This window comes from Antedon mediterranea, chromosome 10 (assembly GCF_964355755.1).
Source record: "Antedon mediterranea chromosome 10, ecAntMedi1.1, whole genome shotgun sequence".
Lineage (NCBI taxonomy): Eukaryota > Metazoa > Echinodermata > Crinoidea > Comatulida > Antedonidae > Antedon > Antedon mediterranea.
Window position 1 is genome coordinate 15,227,219 of NC_092679.1, and position 21,615 is coordinate 15,248,833.

The 21,615-nt window shown below is 30.8% G+C and overlaps 1 long non-coding RNA gene and 25 other non-coding genes across 26 annotated transcripts in view; all 26 read left to right on the plus strand.

The window, feature by feature from the left end:
- LOC140060314 (uncharacterized) overlaps positions 1-1,098 on the plus strand; it is a 77,846-nt gene extending 76,748 nt beyond the window's left edge. The window contains exon 3 of the long non-coding RNA XR_011847313.1: positions 1,057-1,098. This is a non-coding gene — a long non-coding RNA (uncharacterized lncRNA). The remainder of the gene's footprint in view (positions 1-1,056) is intronic.
- A 9,340-nt stretch (positions 1,099-10,438) lies between these two features.
- On the plus strand, positions 10,439-10,511 carry Trnav-uac (transfer RNA valine (anticodon UAC)). The gene has a single exon. It is a non-coding gene; the product is annotated as a tRNA-Val (tRNA).
- Positions 10,512-10,742: 231 nt separating this feature from the next.
- On the plus strand, positions 10,743-10,815 carry Trnav-aac (transfer RNA valine (anticodon AAC)). The gene has a single exon. It is a non-coding gene; the product is annotated as a tRNA-Val (tRNA).
- A 225-nt stretch (positions 10,816-11,040) lies between these two features.
- Trnav-aac (transfer RNA valine (anticodon AAC)) lies at positions 11,041-11,113 on the plus strand. The gene has a single exon. It is a non-coding gene; the product is annotated as a tRNA-Val (tRNA).
- A 1,014-nt stretch (positions 11,114-12,127) lies between these two features.
- Positions 12,128-12,200, plus strand: Trnav-cac (transfer RNA valine (anticodon CAC)). The gene has a single exon. It is a non-coding gene; the product is annotated as a tRNA-Val (tRNA).
- Positions 12,201-12,843: 643 nt separating this feature from the next.
- On the plus strand, positions 12,844-12,916 carry Trnav-uac (transfer RNA valine (anticodon UAC)). The gene has a single exon. It is a non-coding gene; the product is annotated as a tRNA-Val (tRNA).
- Positions 12,917-13,115: 199 nt separating this feature from the next.
- On the plus strand, positions 13,116-13,188 carry Trnav-cac (transfer RNA valine (anticodon CAC)). The gene has a single exon. It is a non-coding gene; the product is annotated as a tRNA-Val (tRNA).
- Positions 13,189-13,414: 226 nt separating this feature from the next.
- Positions 13,415-13,487, plus strand: Trnav-aac (transfer RNA valine (anticodon AAC)). The gene has a single exon. It is a non-coding gene; the product is annotated as a tRNA-Val (tRNA).
- Positions 13,488-13,642: 155 nt separating this feature from the next.
- Positions 13,643-13,715, plus strand: Trnav-uac (transfer RNA valine (anticodon UAC)). Its single transcript has one exon. It is a non-coding gene; the product is annotated as a tRNA-Val (tRNA).
- Positions 13,716-14,326: 611 nt separating this feature from the next.
- Trnav-uac (transfer RNA valine (anticodon UAC)) lies at positions 14,327-14,399 on the plus strand. Its single transcript has one exon. It is a non-coding gene; the product is annotated as a tRNA-Val (tRNA).
- Positions 14,400-14,498: 99 nt separating this feature from the next.
- Positions 14,499-14,571, plus strand: Trnav-aac (transfer RNA valine (anticodon AAC)). The gene has a single exon. It is a non-coding gene; the product is annotated as a tRNA-Val (tRNA).
- Positions 14,572-14,786: 215 nt separating this feature from the next.
- Trnav-cac (transfer RNA valine (anticodon CAC)) lies at positions 14,787-14,859 on the plus strand. The gene has a single exon. It is a non-coding gene; the product is annotated as a tRNA-Val (tRNA).
- A 226-nt stretch (positions 14,860-15,085) lies between these two features.
- On the plus strand, positions 15,086-15,158 carry Trnav-aac (transfer RNA valine (anticodon AAC)). The gene has a single exon. It is a non-coding gene; the product is annotated as a tRNA-Val (tRNA).
- A 223-nt stretch (positions 15,159-15,381) lies between these two features.
- Positions 15,382-15,454, plus strand: Trnav-aac (transfer RNA valine (anticodon AAC)). The gene has a single exon. It is a non-coding gene; the product is annotated as a tRNA-Val (tRNA).
- A 1,014-nt stretch (positions 15,455-16,468) lies between these two features.
- Trnav-cac (transfer RNA valine (anticodon CAC)) lies at positions 16,469-16,541 on the plus strand. The gene has a single exon. It is a non-coding gene; the product is annotated as a tRNA-Val (tRNA).
- A 643-nt stretch (positions 16,542-17,184) lies between these two features.
- Positions 17,185-17,257, plus strand: Trnav-uac (transfer RNA valine (anticodon UAC)). Its single transcript has one exon. It is a non-coding gene; the product is annotated as a tRNA-Val (tRNA).
- A 199-nt stretch (positions 17,258-17,456) lies between these two features.
- On the plus strand, positions 17,457-17,529 carry Trnav-cac (transfer RNA valine (anticodon CAC)). Its single transcript has one exon. It is a non-coding gene; the product is annotated as a tRNA-Val (tRNA).
- Positions 17,530-17,755: 226 nt separating this feature from the next.
- Trnav-aac (transfer RNA valine (anticodon AAC)) lies at positions 17,756-17,828 on the plus strand. The gene has a single exon. It is a non-coding gene; the product is annotated as a tRNA-Val (tRNA).
- Positions 17,829-17,983: 155 nt separating this feature from the next.
- Trnav-uac (transfer RNA valine (anticodon UAC)) lies at positions 17,984-18,056 on the plus strand. Its single transcript has one exon. It is a non-coding gene; the product is annotated as a tRNA-Val (tRNA).
- Positions 18,057-18,667: 611 nt separating this feature from the next.
- On the plus strand, positions 18,668-18,740 carry Trnav-uac (transfer RNA valine (anticodon UAC)). The gene has a single exon. It is a non-coding gene; the product is annotated as a tRNA-Val (tRNA).
- Positions 18,741-18,839: 99 nt separating this feature from the next.
- Positions 18,840-18,912, plus strand: Trnav-aac (transfer RNA valine (anticodon AAC)). Its single transcript has one exon. It is a non-coding gene; the product is annotated as a tRNA-Val (tRNA).
- Positions 18,913-19,127: 215 nt separating this feature from the next.
- Positions 19,128-19,200, plus strand: Trnav-cac (transfer RNA valine (anticodon CAC)). Its single transcript has one exon. It is a non-coding gene; the product is annotated as a tRNA-Val (tRNA).
- A 226-nt stretch (positions 19,201-19,426) lies between these two features.
- Trnav-aac (transfer RNA valine (anticodon AAC)) lies at positions 19,427-19,499 on the plus strand. The gene has a single exon. It is a non-coding gene; the product is annotated as a tRNA-Val (tRNA).
- A 223-nt stretch (positions 19,500-19,722) lies between these two features.
- On the plus strand, positions 19,723-19,795 carry Trnav-aac (transfer RNA valine (anticodon AAC)). The gene has a single exon. It is a non-coding gene; the product is annotated as a tRNA-Val (tRNA).
- A 1,014-nt stretch (positions 19,796-20,809) lies between these two features.
- Positions 20,810-20,882, plus strand: Trnav-cac (transfer RNA valine (anticodon CAC)). The gene has a single exon. It is a non-coding gene; the product is annotated as a tRNA-Val (tRNA).
- Positions 20,883-21,525: 643 nt separating this feature from the next.
- On the plus strand, positions 21,526-21,598 carry Trnav-uac (transfer RNA valine (anticodon UAC)). The gene has a single exon. It is a non-coding gene; the product is annotated as a tRNA-Val (tRNA).
- The last annotated feature ends 17 nt before the right edge of the window (positions 21,599-21,615 follow it).

The window sequence follows — 21,615 nt, forward strand, 5'->3', positions numbered from 1 at the left end:
TATTACACATAATATATTACACATACAATATATTACACATAATATATTACACATCCAATATATTACACATAATATATTACACATACAATATATTACACATAATATATTACACATACAATATATTACACATAGTATATTACACATCCAATATATTACACATAATATATTACACATACAATATATTACACATAATATATTTTACTTCATAAACGAATAGTTATAATATTGGCAATTGTTGTTGTGGAAACTATTTAATCAAATTGCTAGGCCTAACATTATGCAATACTAATTTATGTTGATAATTTCTAACCCTTTTTGAACTGTTTTTTGTGTGTTATATTTAGGCCTACCACCAAGTATTTTTTCTTTACAGAATTATATTTCTTTTTCTTTCAACAAACAAAAACTAGTTACACATGAATATTTTAAGACAGATCTATATATTATTGTATCTATTAAATGTGATTTCCTGCTTCTTTTTAAAAATAAGTATTTATTTTCTCCTCATGTAATTTAATTGGAGACAAAATTCCCTTCTAATTCTTTAATATTCTCTTTCTCATATAATATTTTAATGCATGGAAATGATAATGGAATTTATTACGTTTTTGTATTTCTAATTACATCATTAACTATAATTGAATCTCAAAATAGTTATAGTTTCACTCTTTATTCTTCCAATATCTTTCTATGTAAAATAAGTTTTACAGAATCGATTATTATATCTCTTTGTTTTTGCAGAATCGATTATTGTATCTCTTTGTTTTTGCAGAATCGATTATTGTATCTCTTTGTTTTTGCAGAATCGATTATTGTATCTCTTTGTTTTTACAGAATCGATTATTGTATCTCTTTGTTTTTGCAGAATCGATTATTGTATCTCTTTGTTTTTACAGAATCGATTATTGTATCTCTTTGTTTTTGCAGAATCGATTATTGTATCTCTTTGTTTTTGCAGAATCGATTATTGTATCTCTTTGTTTTTACAGAATCGATTATTGTATCTCTTTGTTTTTGCAGAATCGATTATTTTTAATATCTCTTTGTTTTTTGCAGATTAATAATGCCGATACAAATGGCAAGTCTGAGATGACAAGACGATCTTAAACATACGTTTATTCAGCTCTATTAATTGTCCAGTCCCGTTCGCAGAATCAACATAGCCTCTCAAAGGTAAATGCATTTTGTTAATGTTCAACCCAGGTTTATTGTCGTTTGGTCGACTGTGAACTTTACAGCCTACTTGAAGTCAATCTCCGGCCTAGAACCATTGATTTACTGTCATTAGTGAAACACTTGATGAATGAATAAAGTTACAAGTCATTCAAAATTGAAGGCTGAAGATGATGTAGCCATTTCGAGTGCAAACTGCTTAGTATTAGTGAAGGAGGCTTTTTAAAAAATAAATGGAACGCACACAATGATGTTAAATATGCGAAAGCATTCACAGATTATCATTTACTTTTTGTAAATATACAGGGATGAAAGCCTAGCCTGGAAGTTTAAGGCCTAGTAGCGAAAGAGGCTTTGTTTTTAGTCGCGTGCAATGCGACTCTACAGCTCACTGTGTCGGTCGGTTGGTCGGTCGGTCGGTTGGTCGGTAAACACTGACTCAAATTTGAGCACGTGACTGCAGCCATGTATATTAAATAATGTTAAATAAATGGGACGCACAAGGTAATGTTAAACATGCGAAAGCATTCTAAGATTATCATTTACTTTTGGTAAATATATTTGGGATGCAGATCAAGTTCTTCCTATCCTATTCCCAGATAAAGCCTAGCGTAGGTCTAAGTTTAAGGCCTATGCCTACTAGTGAATGAGAACAAAATTGGACGCACGATGACGCTAAATATGATACCGTACCGTATCTAAATATTATTATTATTATTGAATTTTGCTAAAAATAATAGAGAAGGTGTTACTGTTCTCTGATAAAGCCACCCTATGGTTTAAGGCCTGTGAAGGAAAATATAAACAATATATTGGACACACGCAATGGTGCTGAACAAGATAAAGATTGAATAGGTCTGACTGTTTCTTGATAAAGCCTAGCCCAGGCCTAAATACATTTAAGGAGGCTTTAGGCCTATAGAGAATAAGAGAAGAATAAGGACTTCAATAATAATCGATAAAGCTTAGTCTAGGCCTAAAAGTTATTAAAAAACACAAAAGATTAGTCCAACTAAAACTGTGATTTGAAAGGGTGTTTAGGATTTTCCGATAATTGTTATGGAAATTTCATAGGCCTACACTAAAATGGAAGTTAGTTGATTCCATGTGGAGATAGGTACAGTACAGAGAATTAAGTGAGTAAATTAGGCCTACAAAATAAATCCTATTTTCTATAACATAGGCGTATTCTTTTAATACCTGTTGATAATCTTACATAAAATGTTTTATCAACGTTATAATAAAGAAAATTCCAACCAATATTGCCATTTTTCTAGTGAAGAAACAATGACAATATCTTAGTGGTCGTCTGCATTCATCTTACTTGTATTCTAAGGGACAATTCAACCAAGAAACGCAAACAAATCAAGTGTTTCATTAAATATTTTATGAGCGCGTTTATAATTAATTTTCCAATGAATCAGCGATATGTAAACAGATTTATTAACTTTGTATTAATTGGTAATCAAATCTTGGCGACAAACAAAATCTGAACATTTTTTTTGTTTGTTTCTGAAATGTCTCATGAAAAAATCCGCCATTATCCGATTCGAAAATTGCGTTAGGCCTATATTTTAATGCTACATGTTTCCAGGAGGCCTACCATGTTGTAATTATTGTTCAGAACCGTTTCTTTTGGTTATATTTATTTTGTGTGCAGTCATCCTGGAGTGTAGGCTTGTTCATTCTGATTTAATTTCATAGGAATTCTATTTTGATTCTGTGGGCCGAATTTGAATAGAAAACGTTTCTTTTTAGTCATGGTTGCTTAAAAAATGAATTCAATTCGTTATCCATTTCCATAAAAGCAATAATTTAATTGACTTCAATTATTACGGTAATAAATTCATACAAAACTATAAAGTTTAAGATCAGTCTGTTATTGAATAATATATATAATCTAATTGGCTAAATAATTCTTATGAATTATACGATTTGTTTGATTAGTGTTCCGTGGTTTTTAATTAAGCCACCAACTCGCGTTTTCACGTTGCATTAAAGATTGTGTTTGTCGGTAACCGAGCAATGCTTGCCAACGTAGAGCCATAAAAAATCTGGCTTCGTCAAACGTCGACCAAATTCCAAACTCACCAGATTTTTGTAATAATTGATGCTCCGTTAAAATGTTTGCAGACGAGAAGACTTTCGTCTTATTACTTCTTGCTGAATCAAAAACAATGAAATCGATCGAAGTTACTACTCAATAAACGCGGTGTATCATGTTCAAACGCGAACAACAGTTAATGAACAAAGTCATGTATTGTAGCGCGGTCTGTCAACGGGTTGTTCATCTGGAAAATCGATGTACAATTAGTCGAATATTAAACGTTATATCGTTACTAATGGCAGTCATAACAGCCAATATGGAAATTGGATTAGATCGGTGGTAACTTGTTGATTAGCTAGTGATCAATGCACTTGTGTTTTAACGAACATTCTTTTAGATTTGATATGTACTTTTTGATGACGATCTTAAAGGCCTACTTCATTTTATTTAAGCAGAATGAAAACTCAAATGTAATTGACTATTCTCAGTCGTAAAGTGCTTCTACTTATAAGATGAACTCATATTTCTTTATAATCCTACGTTTATTTAATTCAATGTTTGACTTTGCTTTATATACGGTGGTAATCTAATAATTTCGTATCATTGTCATATCCCCAAAGAATTTATTAAGAATAAAGCTAAACACAATTAAAGGGATACTTTGGGGATTAATAAAGTGACCCCCTTAGGTGGTGTTCCCTGAATATTTAAAATATAAATAAATCAAGGTTGGCTGTATTATTTAAGGCCCATACTTTAGGCCGATAAACGATCGACGAGAAATATAGGCCTATAAACATGCAATTTTCATACATAAAACAAAAGGAAATAGAAAACTGTTCATTCTCGAACTAGGATAACCATTTAAAATAACACTTTCACAAATCCAATCAATTGACGTCATGATCAGTAACAGATATCGTGATATAACGATGTTATTGTTCTTATCAATCATGATATCATTAATGTTTGATTATTCATTTGATTAAAAAAATTATTAGGCCTATTTTTGTCAAAGACAGTAAACGATTATTCTATAGTAAAATGAAAACTTTCCTAATTTATTTTGTTTTTTTCTAAGAAAATGCATGTTTATCTATCTTTCACGAAAGAAAATACAAAATATTAGTATGAATTATATTATCATTTGTGTTGTTATTAATTGCAGCGCCCTCCTAAAACAAACTTCAAAGCGTTTTCAGTCAACGACGACATGAAATCAAATTTCAACATCAAGTTAAAATTACTTGCATTGTATTGATCTTATGTAGTAATTTAGATATATCTCCGGGCAATTAGTCAAACTAAACCAACTTAAAATATGGATACGTTAAATGATTGACGTCTTAAAACCCGTTACTAAGTTCAGAGCCTCGGGATATATGCACGACTGCCGGCCGCGTAAAGTTACATTCCCAACAACTAAAAATATGATATTGAGTGTCATGCGCTCTGATTGTGACTGCGAAAAAAATAAACTGGTGTTATTGCTTTATATTTGTTTGATGGTAGTACACGGAATAACAAAATTTGATACATATGCTTACATAGGTATAGGTTCAGACAAACATAACAAAGTAACATTGACATGTTAACGGCAGTTAAAGATTCAATAAAAATTGAATAAATGCAGCTCTTTTAATGGACCTCAAGAGTTTACCATTAAACAAGCGTAATTTATAATAACAATAATTGTAGGCCTCAGATATTGAGATGCAGAATATGCATGGGGTCCTGTCGTGTGGACCTGCGTAGGCCTAATAATCGATAATATACACATAATAAACTTTAAAACGAACGCCTTCCTTTACCAACTTCAATAGTAAATATAGCGGTAAATTACTAGAAATTGGAAAGACTTATTTACGTTCATTAAAGCGGATTTAGAATTGTTCTAACGTACACAAAATAATATATGAAAATAAAATATACGATTTTTTTTTACATTATAAATAACCGTGTTGGTTACAAGAATTTAAAATGTAGTGGTGTATATAAGTAGGCCTATAATAATCATCAATAAAAACACAATAATCACATTAAACACAACATCTTTAAATCTACAACACTCTCTAATTTCTGATAGGCCTATTGTTAAGTTATCATTATCATTTATTATTATCATTTTATTTTAAACTGGTTTTTTTAAATTCCGGTTTTTTCTCACACATGACTCCGTTATGTCATACGTCGTCATCTATATTTAAAAGATAATTATTACCGTACCTGTTATCCTCCTCCTCCTCCTCGTCATCATCATTCGTTATCATCATCCATGATGATAAAACCTCATCATCTTTACCATTGTCTATCTCATTTTGATTATAACACAATATACATTTTAGTTTGATTAATGCTTCTGATGACGGGGATGGTATCCGTTGATGATAATGCACTATTTATTTAGATATTGATCGAGTTAGTAAAATCTGTTCTAATGAGTTACTTTCACCACATTATACTGAATGACGGAGTAAAAACAAACACTATTTAGCCACTAAGTGCCACAGATTACCATAAGACATGGCTTACAAATATTGTTCCTTAAAGCGAATAAATAAAGCATGAATTTGTAAGATTTACGAATTATCTGTGTAATATCAAGCGCCAACTCTGTACTGAAAATAACATAACAAAGTACAGTAATAAACATACCTTATATAAATATCGAACAGATACCTGGCACCCAATCTTAAATGTAATCCCCCTATCACGTTAATCGTATATACAGTACAACAAAAAAAAACCTTTTTGGAAACCCCCATTCAAGGAATATTTACTGAGTCCTGAAGGAGTCTTCTTGATATAAATTGTATACAACTATCATTTTGAATATCGTAGTTTTGACACTTATGTGCAATGTTTGATATTTTATTATGCTGATCCATTTTTATAAAATGTGCTAATGTTTGTAGGGTCTAACTGTTTTATACAGCAATAACATTTAGGAAATATACCATCTGTATTATATTGTAACATGGCAACATTATTCTGCTGCATTTATTGCAGTAGGCCTAGTCTGGGTTCCAGACGGAGTTTTGTCTTAATATTAGTAAAAAGAAAAATATTTTGGCACATATGGCGTTTCATACGTATACTACTTGATTTTGTATTTTCAGTCAAAAATCGCGGTCGAAATAAAAACAAATAAATTAAAAAAAGACAATACAGACTTGGGGTAAGTCTACAGTAGGCCTAACTACATTTTGTTTTCGCTTTAGCATGTTTTATGCAATTATTTAGAAAGTTTTATTTAGGTAATCATACATATTGCAGTGAAAATCTTGAAACAAACTAAAATTATATCTTATTTGCAATAATAAGATAATATATTATCTTCATACAACTTTTGGATGTAAACCATAATCTAGTTTTTATCGAGGTGTTTTGTTTTACGTAACACGTCTAGTGTTCGTTCTATTTACAAGATTGGTCTTGTTCAATCCTACGATGTGGTAGGGTATAAAACAAAAGTTGGAGACAGTCTGGCCCGATCAAATAGCAGGCAAATGAGCACTGAATACCCATAATTACATACACACTAAGGCGGTAATTATAGGATAAGACACATCAGGCCGATCCAAACTTGTTGAAACGGATTAGGCCTACTACAATATTTAATAAATCGCCTAAGAGGCGGTGCAAGACAACCTTTAGAATGTTAGCTTGTGTTTACATCACCTCTTACAAATGTGTTATAATTTCTATGCGGGGAGTTTCTGTATGATCATTTTACTGCCTATTGTTAGCCTGGCTCCGGTCGACTTAGATGAAAGGCCCTGTGTCTGTCGATAAGTTGTTACAGTTTCTATGTAAGGAATTAAACCACAGAGAAACGTTTGTAATAAGTGGATGTTTAAAAGTAACTGTCGCCACTTTAATGATGGGCAATTAAGTCACGGGTTAATCTGAATACCCACTCTAGGCCTAAACAGTTTGGTGTGTGTAGTTGAAAGAGCAAATCCTGCATCACTCTGTGACAGTCATCTTTCCGGCACTGTAAGATAGGTCTATTATAGCAATTTTTAATAGATTATGATTACAGCGGCATGGAACACCAGAAACAATTAGGTGTGATCTGACCCACCAGATAGTCGAGCAAATGAAGAGGTCCGAATCAAAAAAATGAAGAGGTCCGAATCAAAAATATTAAATCTGATAAGTAACTGCCGAAAATCTTCACATTGAAAATGAAATGCTTATTTCTGATGTTTATCTTTGAAATAATTCTTAATTGAGTGACTATTATTCTAATCTCTGACACAATTATATTCAACTTGGGACTTGACTTGTTTAAGTAGTACCCCTTTTTGTGTTTAGATACATACTAGGCATAGGGCCTATATAGTGTTAATTTAGACCATAATTACCTTTTAACATCGAACTATGGAGCTAGATGGTCATTTAGTAAAATCATCAGACATGTTATTATTTTACCCCAAGTGATGCAATAAAAACACATCTCCTCGGTTATCGGTAAAACTAGCTGGGCCGAAATACAGTCCGAGTTTTCTTGGAGATTGTTTTCCGCTATAAACGTGAAGTAATTAGGCCTAATAGTTAGGCCTACGATTCCTTCGTTAGTAATACAAACTGATTGTTTTTTTCTTTTCTCCACAACGAGTATGGTTTTAAATAGGTGGCTTTTTTACTTAAGCCATTCCTTAAACAGAGCAAATTACTGTGAAAATATCGAATAAATTCCGGTAATGTTTCCTATACAGAAATGTATGTGCGGGTAGTATTCGAGTGGGTTTGGGGTCTCCCATGTATAATAAGCAAGTTATATTACACACGGTACGAGTTATTGTTAACAATTGCTGAATATAGGCCTAGAAAAACCGTTATATAAACGTATAGGCCTAAGACTAGAATTGCAAGCAAAGTTCAAGTATTCTCTCTCATAAGTAAGTAAAAAAACGTTACTTGACGATCTTATGACAATTTCGAGAGTGTCCCCTTTATCACGCACACTTGTTCGTTGTTATGAATTCTACGGTTATGTTACTAATAATGGCACTAATTTGTCATAGACTTTCTCACTGCTAAATCTATCCGTTCTTTGAGGTATTATAATTAGACATTTTTATGATGTCGTATCAACAAGATTTTCTTTAGTGCTTTTATAAACATTTTTATTATTTATGTTTTACTGTCCAATTTATTCGTTGCATTTGTGTTATTTAAAATTAAAATTAAAACTATGCATTTTTTGATCTAATTTTATAGAAAATACAAAACAAACAGATTATTTACTCTCTGTATTACGTAAACGAATGTTATTAAAATATTGATCTTTTTTTATATTATTATTCATTTAAAATTGCTAAATTAGGCATATCTTAGGCATATCTTAGGCGTTTCTTGTCTGTTTTGCTATTTTAAAGAATTAAATTGCAGATTTTAATTAATCAGTTTAAAAAAAAATTAAACTAGGCCTACTTATATTATATTTATTTATTTTATTACTTTATTTTAGTTTTTATATTTACATTCTGTAATACAGAAAACGACTTTTATTGAAAATGTGGGTTTTTTTTAAATTATTTTAATTAAAGATTTTTTGGCTAATTAACTTAATATAATAGGAAATAACATGTTGTAGGCCTATTTTATATAAAGGAATGGATAACGAAACACGGAATAGTACGGAGGCCAACAGTTTTAGATCAAATGTTGATTTGAAACTATCATTGTATTTTTTATAGTATTTTTTGCACAAAAAAACATTACCGGTATTAAACTTCAACTTTTCAACAAAATATCAGATAATTACCGATTGAAAATATATACATATTACTCGTAAATATGTCTCTAATTTACATATCAAATCATTTTTTAAATTTAATTTTCACAGCTTCAGAATTTAAAGACACATTTTTCAATACGGTACATTAGATTCAATTTTGATAAACACAATTTATTTTAAATGTAATTTATAATCTTATTCAAAATGTTAATATGAATATAAACTCAGTAAATCAGTTACAAAGATTAATAAATTTATTTATGAATAACAAATAAAATAAACTTACCTAAATTCGTTTTATATCACAACTAAAAATGATAACATTCCTCGTCTTATGACAGTATTGAAGTAAATCTGTGAATGACTTGTTGAACTTCGAACAGTTTGTGAAAGCACGGATATAACACAAGGAGATAGTAAAGATACAAGAGCTTAAAACAATCCCGTCTTACTAATATATTATACTACTAACTCCTATAGTATTGTTGCTTAGAAAATTGCAACTGTAGTTCGAGTATATCGCACTGGCATAAGTAGATATAAGTCACATGTGTCTGTTACTGAAACTGAAACTTATTGAAACAGTCCCACATCCAATTCAACTTTGAACGAATTAAGAAAGAATTTTCTTTGAAGCCCCCAACCCCTATCCAGTCGCGATTTCTGGCCTAATTATTGAAATAACTTAATTGTTTAGGCCTTTGTGTGTTAAGACATAGGTAAGATCCTCTTTATTGTCTCTTCTTTACGGCGACAACTAATTGTCATTAATTAAAATGAACAATGGTATCCATGATTCCGATTTACTATTATACATTATTGTATATTATCTCTTGTAATCTGTACATTGTAATATGTATGAATTGAATTGAATTGAATTGAATTGAAAAGAAATGGTTTATTTTAATGAAAAACCATCATCTGACAGACAATTTAAGTATTTTTTGCTTTAAATTACATTTTTTCAGGTAAATGATATTTTTTCGATCCAGTTTTTGCTCAAAGTGAAATTAAAATGACATATCCAACAAATAATTTTTTTTAAAAATTTGTAGAAGGAAGATATATCTTTAAATTCGGTCATATTTTTATATTTCTCTTAGACCTAAGATGTATGTATTCTATATTCCAGTTACCAACATTAACTATTCCTTATTGACCTAATAATGTTGATTTTTATTCACTTTATAGATAGATAGATAAATATCAATAGAAAGAAATTTTGACATAAAACAAAGCGGCATTCCCGGTATCCTTGTAATCATTAGATTAATTTTAATAGTGAAATCATAGTTATCGATAATTATTTGCCTTTACATGGTTTACAGGTCTTTAATCAGAGAAATATGATTAGGTTGTCATTCAATGCCTAGTACAGTATATTGAACTCCAACAACTCGGAACTCCAATTTGCAAAAAGCGCCCTCAATTTGATTAACATCGCAATTTTCATTAGAGTTGCTGTAATTGGTTTCGTGGTGTAGTGGTTATCACGTCTGCTTTACACGCAGAAGGTCCCCGGTTCGAGCCCGGGCGGAACCTGATTTTTTTTATCAATTCTTTTTATTGAAAAATATCTTTTTAAAATTAATTATTAATAAAAAAAAAACTTAATTTAATGATTCATGCATTATTGATATACATATTTCTTTCAAGAGTTGCCTTCCTAGCTTTTAAATTTTGGTTTGTTTTTGTGTTTTTTTGGTTAATTAATTTGTTTAATTAAAAAGCCACAATGTGTAACCCTCACCACAGCGTTATATTGTTATATCCGGCTTCGTGGTGTAGTGGTTATCACGTCTGCTTAACACGCAGAAGGTCCCCGGTTCGAGCCCGGGCGAAACCTATTTTTTCTTAATTTTTTTTTTTTTATTGAAAAATATCTTTTAAAATTATTAATTAAAAACTTAATTTACTGATTCATCCATTTATCGATATACATATTTCTTTTAAGATTTTGCCGTCCTAACTTTTAAATTTTGGTTTATTTTTGTGCTTTTTTATTAATTAATTTGATCAATTAAGTAGCAACAATGTGTAATCCACACCACAGCGTTACGTTGTTATATGTGGCTTCGTGGTGTAGTGGTTATCACGTCTGCTTAACACGCAGAAGGTCCCCGGTTCGAGCCCGGGCGAAACCTATATTTTTTTTTACATTATGGTAAAAAGTACTGTATTCGTAATATGATAAAGAGTTTATCTCGTTTTATTTTGTTTTTACTACTTTTTTGTGGAATCGTTTACATGTTTATTTAGCTTTGTGCTTATTACCATATTTGTTTATAATTTACAATTACGCTATAGGAAATACAAACAACAAGAGGACAAACGTCCAATACATGTACTAATCATTTTCATTTGCAGATAAAAGAAGATAAATTAATTGGATCTGTACTGTGATAAAATGAAATATTTATAACTGGACTTGAATTTATTTAAGTTATTAGAATTTAGTAAGGATTGACTTAAAGTATACCATATTAGAGGACCATGGTATTTTATAGAAATTTAAAAAAAAATCTAAAGTACTGAAGTTGCGAATTTGACATATTTTTTGTAATTGAAAAATATACATACAGTATATCTTTTTAAAATTATTAATTGAAATATTTTATTTGCGGATTCCGTCATTATTGATATACCTATATATTTTTAAGGCCTCCGTCCTAGCTTTTAAATTTTAGTTTGCTTTTGTGGTATTTTGTTATTTAATTTGATTTTAACCTGATTTTTTATCAATTCTTTTTATTGAAAAAATATCTTTTTAAAATTAATTATTAATAAAAAAACTTAATTTAATGATTCATGCATTATTGATATACATATTTCTTTTAAGAGTTGCCTTCCTAGCTTTTAAATTTGGGTTTGTTTTTGTGTTTTTTTGTTAATTAATTTGTTTAATTAAAAAGCCACAATGTGTAACCCTCACCACAGCGTTATATTGTTATATCCGGCTTCGTGGTGTAGTGGTTATCCCCGGTTCGAGCCCGGGCGAAACCTATTTCTTCATTTTTTATTTGCGGATTCTGCCATTACTATATATTTTTAACACCTCCTTCCTAGCTTTTACATTTGAGTTTTTTGATTTTGTGGTTTTTTGTTATTCAATTTGCTTCACAAAAATTTGTAAATCACAGCGTTATTCTTATACAATCGGTTTCGTGGTGTAGTGGTTATCACGTCTGCTTCACACGCAGAAGGTCCCCGGTTCGAGCCCGGGCGGAACCTGTTTTGTTTAATTGATTTCTTTTTATTGAAAAACATATATCCTTTTAAAATTAGGTTTTCAACATGTTTACCAATAATGTGCTTAGATATTCAACATGTTAACCAATAATGTGCTTAGGTATTCAACATGTTTACCCATAATGTGCTTAGCTGGTATTCAACATGTTTACCCATAATGTGCTTAGGTATTCAACATGTTTACCAATAATGTGCTTAGGTATTCAACATGTTTACCGTAAATGTGCTTAGGTATTTAACATGTTTACCAATAATGTGCTTTGGTATTCAACATGTTTACCAATATGTGCTTAGGTATTCAACATGTTTACCAATAATGTTCTTAGGTATTCAACATGTTACCAGTAATGTGCTTAGGTATTCAACATGTTACCAATAATGTGCTTTTGTATTCAACATGTTACCAATAATGTGCTTAGGCATTCAACATGTTACCACTTATGTATTCAACATGTTTACCAATAATGTGCTTAGGTATTCAACATGTTTACCAATAATGTGCTTAAGTATTCAACATGTTTTATCACTTTTACACATGTTTATTTAGCTTTGTGCTTATTACCATATTTATTCGTAATTTAAATGGATTAAAAAACTGTATGTAAACTACGTTGGTGCTGTACGTGGTTTCGTAGTGTAGTGGTTATCACGTCTGCTTTACACGCAGAAGGTCCCCGGTTCTAGCCCGGATGGAACCTGTTTTTTGATTAATTATTTTTTTTTTTATTGAAAGATACATTTTTTAAATATTTTATTTGCGGATTCCGTCATTATTGATATACCTATATATTTTTAAGGCCTCCGTCCTAGCTTTTAAATTTTAGTTTGCTTTTGTGGTATTTTGTTATTTAATTTGCTTTTCAAAAATGTGTAACTCACAACGTTATTATAACAAGCGGTTTCGTGGTGTAGTGGTTATAACGTCTGCTTCACACGCAGAAGGTCCCCGGTTCGAGCTCGGGCGAAACCTGATTTTTTATCAATTCTTTTTATTGAAAAAATATCTTTTTAAAATTAATTATTAATAAAAAAACTTAATTTAATGATTCATGCATTATTGATATACATATTTCTTTCAAGAGTTGCCTTCCTAGCTTTTAAATTTGGGTTTGTTTTTGTGTTTTTTTGTTAATTAATTTGTTTAATTAAAAAGCCACAATGTGTAACCCTCACCACAGCGTTATATTGTTATATCCGGCTTCGTGGTGTAGTGATTATCACGTCTGCTTAACACGCAGAAGGTCCCCGGTTCGAGCCCGGGCGAAACCTATTTCTTCATTTTTTATTTGCGGATTCTGCCATTACTATATATTTTTAACACCTCCTTCCTAGCGTTTACATTTGAGTTTTTTGATTTTGTGGTTTTTTGTTATTCAATTTGCTTCACAAAAATTTGTAAATCACAGCGTTATTCTTATACAATCGGTTTCGTGGTGTAGTGGTTATCACGTCTGCTTTACACGCAGAAGGTCCCCGGTTCGAGCCCGGGTGGGACCTGTTTTGTTTAATTGATTTCTTTTTATTGAAAAACATATATCCTTTTAAAATTAGGTATTCAACATGTTTACCAATAATGTGCTTAGATATTCAACATGTTAGCCAATAATGTGCTTAGGTATTCAACATGTTTACCCATAATGTGCTTAGCTGGTATTCAACATGTTTACCCATAATGTGCTTAGGTATTCAACATGTTTACCAATAATGTGCTTAGGTATTCAACATGTTTACCGTAAATGTGCTTAGGTATTTAACATGTTTACCAATAATGTGCTTTGGTATTCAACATGTTTACCAATATGTGCTTAGGTATTCAACATGTTTACCAATAATGTTCTTAGGTATTCCACATGTTACCAGTAATGTGCTTAGGTATTCAACATGTTACCAATAATGTGCTTTTGTATTCAACATGTTACCAATAATGTGCTTAGGCATTCAACATGTTACCACTTATGTATTCAACATGTTTACCAATAATGTGCTTAAGTATTCAACATGTTTTATCACTTTTACACATGTTTATTTAGCTTTGTGCTTATTACCATATTTATTCGTAATTTAAATGGATTAAAAAACTGTATGTAAACTACGTTGGTGCTGTACGTGGTTTCGTAGTGTAGTGGTTATCACGTCTGCTTTACACGCAGAAGGTCCCCGGTTCTAGCCCGGATGGAACCTGTTTTTTGATTAATTAGTTTTTTTTTTATTGAAAGATACATTTTTTAAATTATTATTTAAAAACTTAATTTACTGATTCAGCGTTATGTTATTTTAAGGGGCTTCGTAGTGTATTGGTTATCACGTCTGCTTAACACGCAGAAGGTCCCCGGTTCGAGCCCGGGCGAAACCTATTTTTTTAACATTATGGTGAAAAGTACTGTATACGCAATATAATATACCGTATAGTATATCTTATTTTTATTACTTTTTTAATATACTTATTTTGTGTAATCGGTAATTATCACTTTTACACCTGTTTTTTTGGGATTTTGTGCTTATTACCATATTTATTTGTAATTTAAACAGATTAAAAAACTTTGTGTAAAGTACGTTGTTCCTGTACGAGGTTTCGTAGTGTAGTGGTTATCACGTCTGCTTCACACGCAGAAGGTCCCCGGTTCGAGCCCGAGCGAAACCTGATTTTTTATAAATTCTTTTTATTGAAAAAATATATTTTTAAAATTAATTATTAATAAAAAAACTTAATTTAATGATTCATGCATTATTGATATACATATTTCTTTCAAGAGTTGCCTTCCTAGCTTTTAAATTTTGGTTTGTTTTTGTGTTATTTTGTTAATTAATTTTTTTAATTAAAAAGCCACAATGTATAACTCTCACCACAGCGTTATATTGTTATATCCGGCTTCGTGGTGTAGTGGTTATCACGTCTGCTTAACACGCAGAAGGTCCCCGGTTCGAGCCCGGGCGAAACCTATTTTTTTCTTAATTTTTTTTTTATTGAAAAATATCTTTTAAAATTATTAATTAAAAACTTAATTTACTGATTCATCCATTTATCGATATACATATTTCTTTTAAGATTTTGCCGTCCTAACTTTTAAATTTTGGTTTATTTTTGTGCTTTTTTATTAATTAATTTGATCAATTAAGTAGCAACAATGTGTAATCCACACCACAGCGTTACGTTGTTATATGTGGCTTCGTGGTGTAGTGGTTATCACGTCTGCTTAACACGCAGAAGGTCCCCGGTTCGAGCCCGGGCGAAACCTATATTTTTTTTTACATTATGGTAAAAAGTACTGTATTCGTAATATGATAAAGAGTTTATCTCGTTTTATTTTGTTTTTACTACTTTTTTGTGGAATCGTTTACATGTTTATTTAGCTTTGTGCTTATTACCATATTTGTTTATAATTTACAATTACGCTATAGGAAATACAAACAACAAGAGGACAAACGTCCAATACATGTACTAATCATTTTCATTTGCAGATAAAAGAAGATAAATTAATTGGATCTGTACTGTGATAAAATGAAATATTTATAACTGGACTTGAATTTATTTAAGTTATTAGAATTTAGTAAGGATTGACTTAAAGTATACCATATTAGAGGACCATGGTATTTTATAGAAATTTAAAAAAAAATCTAAAGTACTGAAGTTGCGAATTTGACATATTTTTTGTAATTGAAAAATATACATACAGTATATCTTTTTAAAATTATTAATTGAAATATTTTATTTGCGGATTCCGTCATTATTGATATACCTATATATTTTTAAGGCCTCCGTCCTAGCTTTTAAATTTTAGTTTGCTTTTGTGGTATTTTGTTATTTAATTTGATTTTAACCTGATTTTTTATCAATTCTTTTTATTGAAAAAATATCTTTTTAAAATTAATTATTAATAAAAAAACTTAATTTAATGATTCATGCATTATTGATATACATATTTCTTTTAAGAGTTGCCTTCCTAGCTTTTAAATTTGGGTTTGTTTTTGTGTTTTTTTGTTAATTAATTTGTTTAATTAAAAAGCCACAATGTGTAACCCTCACCACAGCGTTATATTGTTATATCCGGCTTCGTGGTGTAGTGGTTATCCCCGGTTCGAGCCCGGGCGAAACCTATTTCTTCATTTTTTATTTGCGGATTCTGCCATTACTATATATTTTTAACACCTCCTTCCTAGCTTTTACATTTGAGTTTTTTGATTTTGTGGTTTTTTGTTATTCAATTTGCTTCACAAAAATTTGTAAATCACAGCGTTATTCTTATACAATCGGTTTCGTGGTGTAGTGGTTATCACGTCTGCTTCACACGCAGAAGGTCCCCGGTTCGAGCCCGGGCGGAACCTGTTTTGTTTAATTGATTTCTTTTTATTGAAAAACATATATCCTTTTAAAATTAGGTTTTCAACATGTTTACCAATAATGTGCTTAGATATTCAACATGTTAACCAATAATGTGCTTAGGTATTCAACATGTTTACCCATAATGTGCTTAGCTGGTATTCAACATGTTTACCCATAATGTGCTTAGGTATTCAACATGTTTACCAATAATGTGCTTAGGTATTCAACATGTTTACCGTAAATGTGCTTAGGTATTTAACATGTTTACCAATAATGTGCTTTGGTATTCAACATGTTTACCAATATGTGCTTAGGTATTCAACATGTTTACCAATAATGTTCTTAGGTATTCAACATGTTACCAGTAATGTGCTTAGGTATTCAACATGTTACCAATAATGTGCTTTTGTATTCAACATGTTACCAATAATGTGCTTAGGCATTCAACATGTTACCACTTATGTATTCAACATGTTTACCAATAATGTGCTTAGGTATTCAACATGTTTACCAATAATGTGCTTAAGTATTCAACATGTTTTATCACTTTTACACATGTTTATTTAGCTTTGTGCTTATTACCATATTTATTCGTAATTTAAATGGATTAAAAAACTGTATGTAAACTACGTTGGTGCTGTACGTGGTTTCGTAGTGTAGTGGTTATCACGTCTGCTTTACACGCAGAAGGTCCCCGGTTCTAGCCCGGATGGAACCTGTTTTTTGATTAATTAGTTTTTTTTTTATTGAAAGATACATTTTTTAAATATTTTATTTGCGGATTCCGTCATTATTGATATACCTATATATTTTTAAGGCCTCCGTCCTAGCTTTTAAATTTTAGTTTGCTTTTGTGGTATTTTGTTATTTAATTTGCTTTTCAAAAATGTGTAACTCACAACGTTATTATAACAAGCGGTTTCGTGGTGTAGTGGTTATAACGTCTGCTTCACACGCAGAAGGTCCCCGGTTCGAGCTCGGGCGAAACCTGATTTTTTATCAATTCTTTTTATTGAAAAAATATCTTTTTAAAATTAATTATTAATAAAAAAACTTAATTTAATGATTCATGCATTATTGATATACATATTTCTTTCAAGAGTTGCCTTCCTAGCTTTTAAATTTGGGTTTGTTTTTGTGTTTTTTTGTTAATTAATTTGTTTAATTAAAAAGCCACAATGTGTAACCCTCACCACAGCGTTATATTGTTATATCCGGCTTCGTGGTGTAGTGATTATCACGTCTGCTTAACACGCAGAAGGTCCCCGGTTCGAGCCCGGGCGAAACCTATTTCTTCATTTTTTATTTGCGGATTCTGCCATTACTATATATTTTTAACACCTCCTTCCTAGCGTTTACATTTGAGTTTTTTGATTTTGTAGTTTTTTGTTATTCAATTTGCTTCACAAAAATTTGTAAATCACAGCGTTATTCTTATACAATCGGTTTCGTGGTGTAGTGGTTATCACGTCTGCTTTACACGCAGAAGGTCCCCGGTTCGAGCCCGGGTGGGACCTGTTTTGTTTAATTGATTTCTTTTTATTGAAAAACATATATCCTTTTAAAATTAGGTATTCAACATGTTTACCAATAATGTGCTTAGATATTCAACATGTTAGCCAATAATGTGCTTAGGTATTCAACATGTTTACCCATAATGTGCTTAGCTGGTATTCAACATGTTTACCCATAATGTGCTTAGGTATTCAACATGTTTACCAATAATGTGCTTAGGTATTCAACATGTTTACCGTAAATGTGCTTAGGTATTTAACATGTTTACCAATAATGTGCTTTGGTATTCAACATGTTTACCAATATGTGCTTAGGTATTCAACATGTTTACCAATAATGTTCTTAGGTATTCAACATGTTACCAGTAATGTGCTTAGGTATTCAACATGTTACCAATAATGTGCTTTTGTATTCAACATGTTACCAATAATGTGCTTAGGCATTCAACATGTTACCACTTATGTATTCAACATGTTTACCAATAATGTGCTTAAGTATTCAACATGTTTTATCACTTTTACACATGTTTATTTAGCTTTGTGCTTATTACCATATTTATTCGTAATTTAAATGGATTAAAAAACTGTATGTAAACTACGTTGGTGCTGTACGTGGTTTCGTAGTGTAGTGGTTATCACGTCTGCTTTACACGCAGAAGGTCCCCGGTTCTAGCCCGGATGGAACCTGTTTTTTGATTAATTAGTTTTTTTTTTATTGAAAGATACATTTTTTAAATTATTATTTAAAAACTTAATTTACTGATTCAGCGTTATGTTATTTTAAGGGGCTTCGTAGTGTATTGGTTATCACGTCTGCTTAACACGCAGAAGGTCCCCGGTTCGAGCCCGGGCGAAACCTATTTTTTTAACATTATGGTGAAAAGTACTGTATACGCAATATAATATACCGTATAGTATATCTTATTTTTATTACTTTTTTAATATACTTATTTTGTGTAATCGGTAATTATCACTTTTACACCTGTTTTTTTGGGATTTTGTGCTTATTACCATATTTATTTGTAATTTAAACAGATTAAAAAACTTTGTGTAAAGTACGTTGTTCCTGTACGAGGTTTCGTAGTGTAGTGGTTATCACGTCTGCTTCACACGCAGAAGGTCCCCGGTTCGAGCCCGAGCGAAACCTGATTTTTTATAAATTCTTTTTATTGAAAAAATATATTTTTAAAATTAATTATTAATAAAAAAACTTAATTTAATGATTCATGCATTATTGATATACATATTTCTTTCAAGAGTTGCCTTCCTAGCTTTTAAATTTTGGTTTGTTTTTGTGTTATTTTGTTAATTAATTTTTTTAATTAAAAAGCCACAATGTATAACTCTCACCACAGCGTTATATTGTTATATCCGGCTTCGTGGTGTAGTGGTTATCACGTCTGCTTAACACGCAGAAGGTCCCCGGTTCGAGCCCGGGCGAAACCTATTTTTTTCTTAATTTTTTTTTTATTGAAAAATATCTTTTAAAATTATTAATTAAAAACTTAATTTACTGATTCATCCATTTATCGATATACATATTTCTTTTAAGATTTTGCCGTCCTAACTTTTAAATTTTGGTTTATTTTTGTGCTTTTTTATTAATTAATTTGATCAATTAAGTAGCAACAATGTGTAATCCACACCACAGCGTTACGTTGTTATATGTGGCTTCGTGGTGTAGTGGTTATCACGTCTGCTTAACACGCAGAAGGTCCCCGGTTCGAGCCCGGGCGAAACCTATATTTTTTTTTACATTATGGTAAAAAGTACTGTATTCGTAATATGATAAAGAGTTTATCTCGTTTTATTTTGTTTTTACTACTTTTTTGTGGAATCGTTTACATGTTTATTTAGCTTTGTGCTTATTACCATATTTGTTTATAATTTACAATTACGCTATAGGAAATACAAACAACAAGAGGACAAACGTCCAATACATGTACTAATCATTTTCATTTGCAGATAAAAGAAGATAAATTAATTGGATCTGTACTGTGATAAAATGAAATATTTATAACTGGACTTGAATTTATTTAAGTTATTAGAATTTAGTAAGGATTGACTTAAAGTATACCATATTAGAGGACCATGGTATTTTATAGAAATTTAAAAAAAAATCTAAAGTACTGAAGTTGCGAATTTGACATATTTTTTGTAATTGAAAAATATACATACAGTATATCTTTTTAAAATTATTAATTGAAATATTTTATTTGCGGATTCCGTCATTATTGATATACCTATATATTTTTAAGGCCTCCGTCCTAGCTTTTAAATTTTAGTTTGCTTTTGTGGTATTTTGTTATTTAATTTGATTTTAACCTGATTTTTTATCAATTCTTTTTATTGAAAAAATATCTTTTTAAAATTAATTATTAATAAAAAAACTTAATTTAATGATTCATGCATTATTGATATACATATTTCTTTTAAGAGTTGCCTTCCTAGCTTTTAAATTTGGGTTTGTTTTTGTGTTTTTTTGTTAATTAATTTGTTTAATTAAAAAGCCACAATGTGTAACCCTCACCACAGCGTTATATTGTTATATCCGGCTTCGTGGTGTAGTGGTTATCCCCGGTTCGAGCCCGGGCGAAACCTATTTCTTCATTTTTTATTTGCGGATTCTGCCATTACTATATATTTTTAACACCTCCTTCCTAGCTTTTACATTTGAGTTTTTTGATTTTGTGGTTTTTTGTTATTCAATTTGCTTCACAAAAATTTGTAAATCACAGCGTTATTCTTATACAATCGGTTTCGTGGTGTAGTGGTTATCACGTCTGCTTCACACGCAGAAGGTCCCCGGTTCGAGCCCGGGCGGAACCTGTTTTGTTTAATTGATTTCTTTTTATTGAAAAACATATATCCTTTTAAAATTAGGTTTTCAACATGTTTACCAATAATGTGCTTAGATATTCAACATGTTAACCAATAATGTGCTTAGGTATTCAACATGTTTACCCATAATGTGCTTAGCTGGTATTCAACATGTTTACCCATAATGTGCTTAGGTATTCAACATGTTTACCAATAATGTGCTTAGGTATTCAACATGTTTACCGTAAATGTGCTTAGGTATTTAACATGTTTACCAATAATGTGCTTTGGTATTCAACATGTTTACCAATATGTGCTTAGGTATTCAACATGTTTACCAATAATGTTCTTAGGTATTCAACATGTTACCAGTAATGTGCTTAGGTATTCAACATGTTACCAATAATGTGCTTTTGTATTCAACATGTTACCAATAATGTGCTTAGGCATTCAACATGTTACCACTTATGTATTCAACATGTTTACCAATAATGTGCTTAGGTATTCAACATGTTTACCAATAATGTGCTTAAGTATTCAACATGTTTTATCACTTTTACACATGTTTATTTAGCTTTGTGCTTATTACCATATTTATTCGTAATTTAAATGGATTAAAAAACTGTATGTAAACTACGTTGGTGCTGTACGTGGTTTCGTAGTGTAGTGGTTATCACGTCTGCTTTACACGCAGAAGGTCCCCGGTTCTAGCCCGGATGGAACCTGTTTTTTGATTAATTAG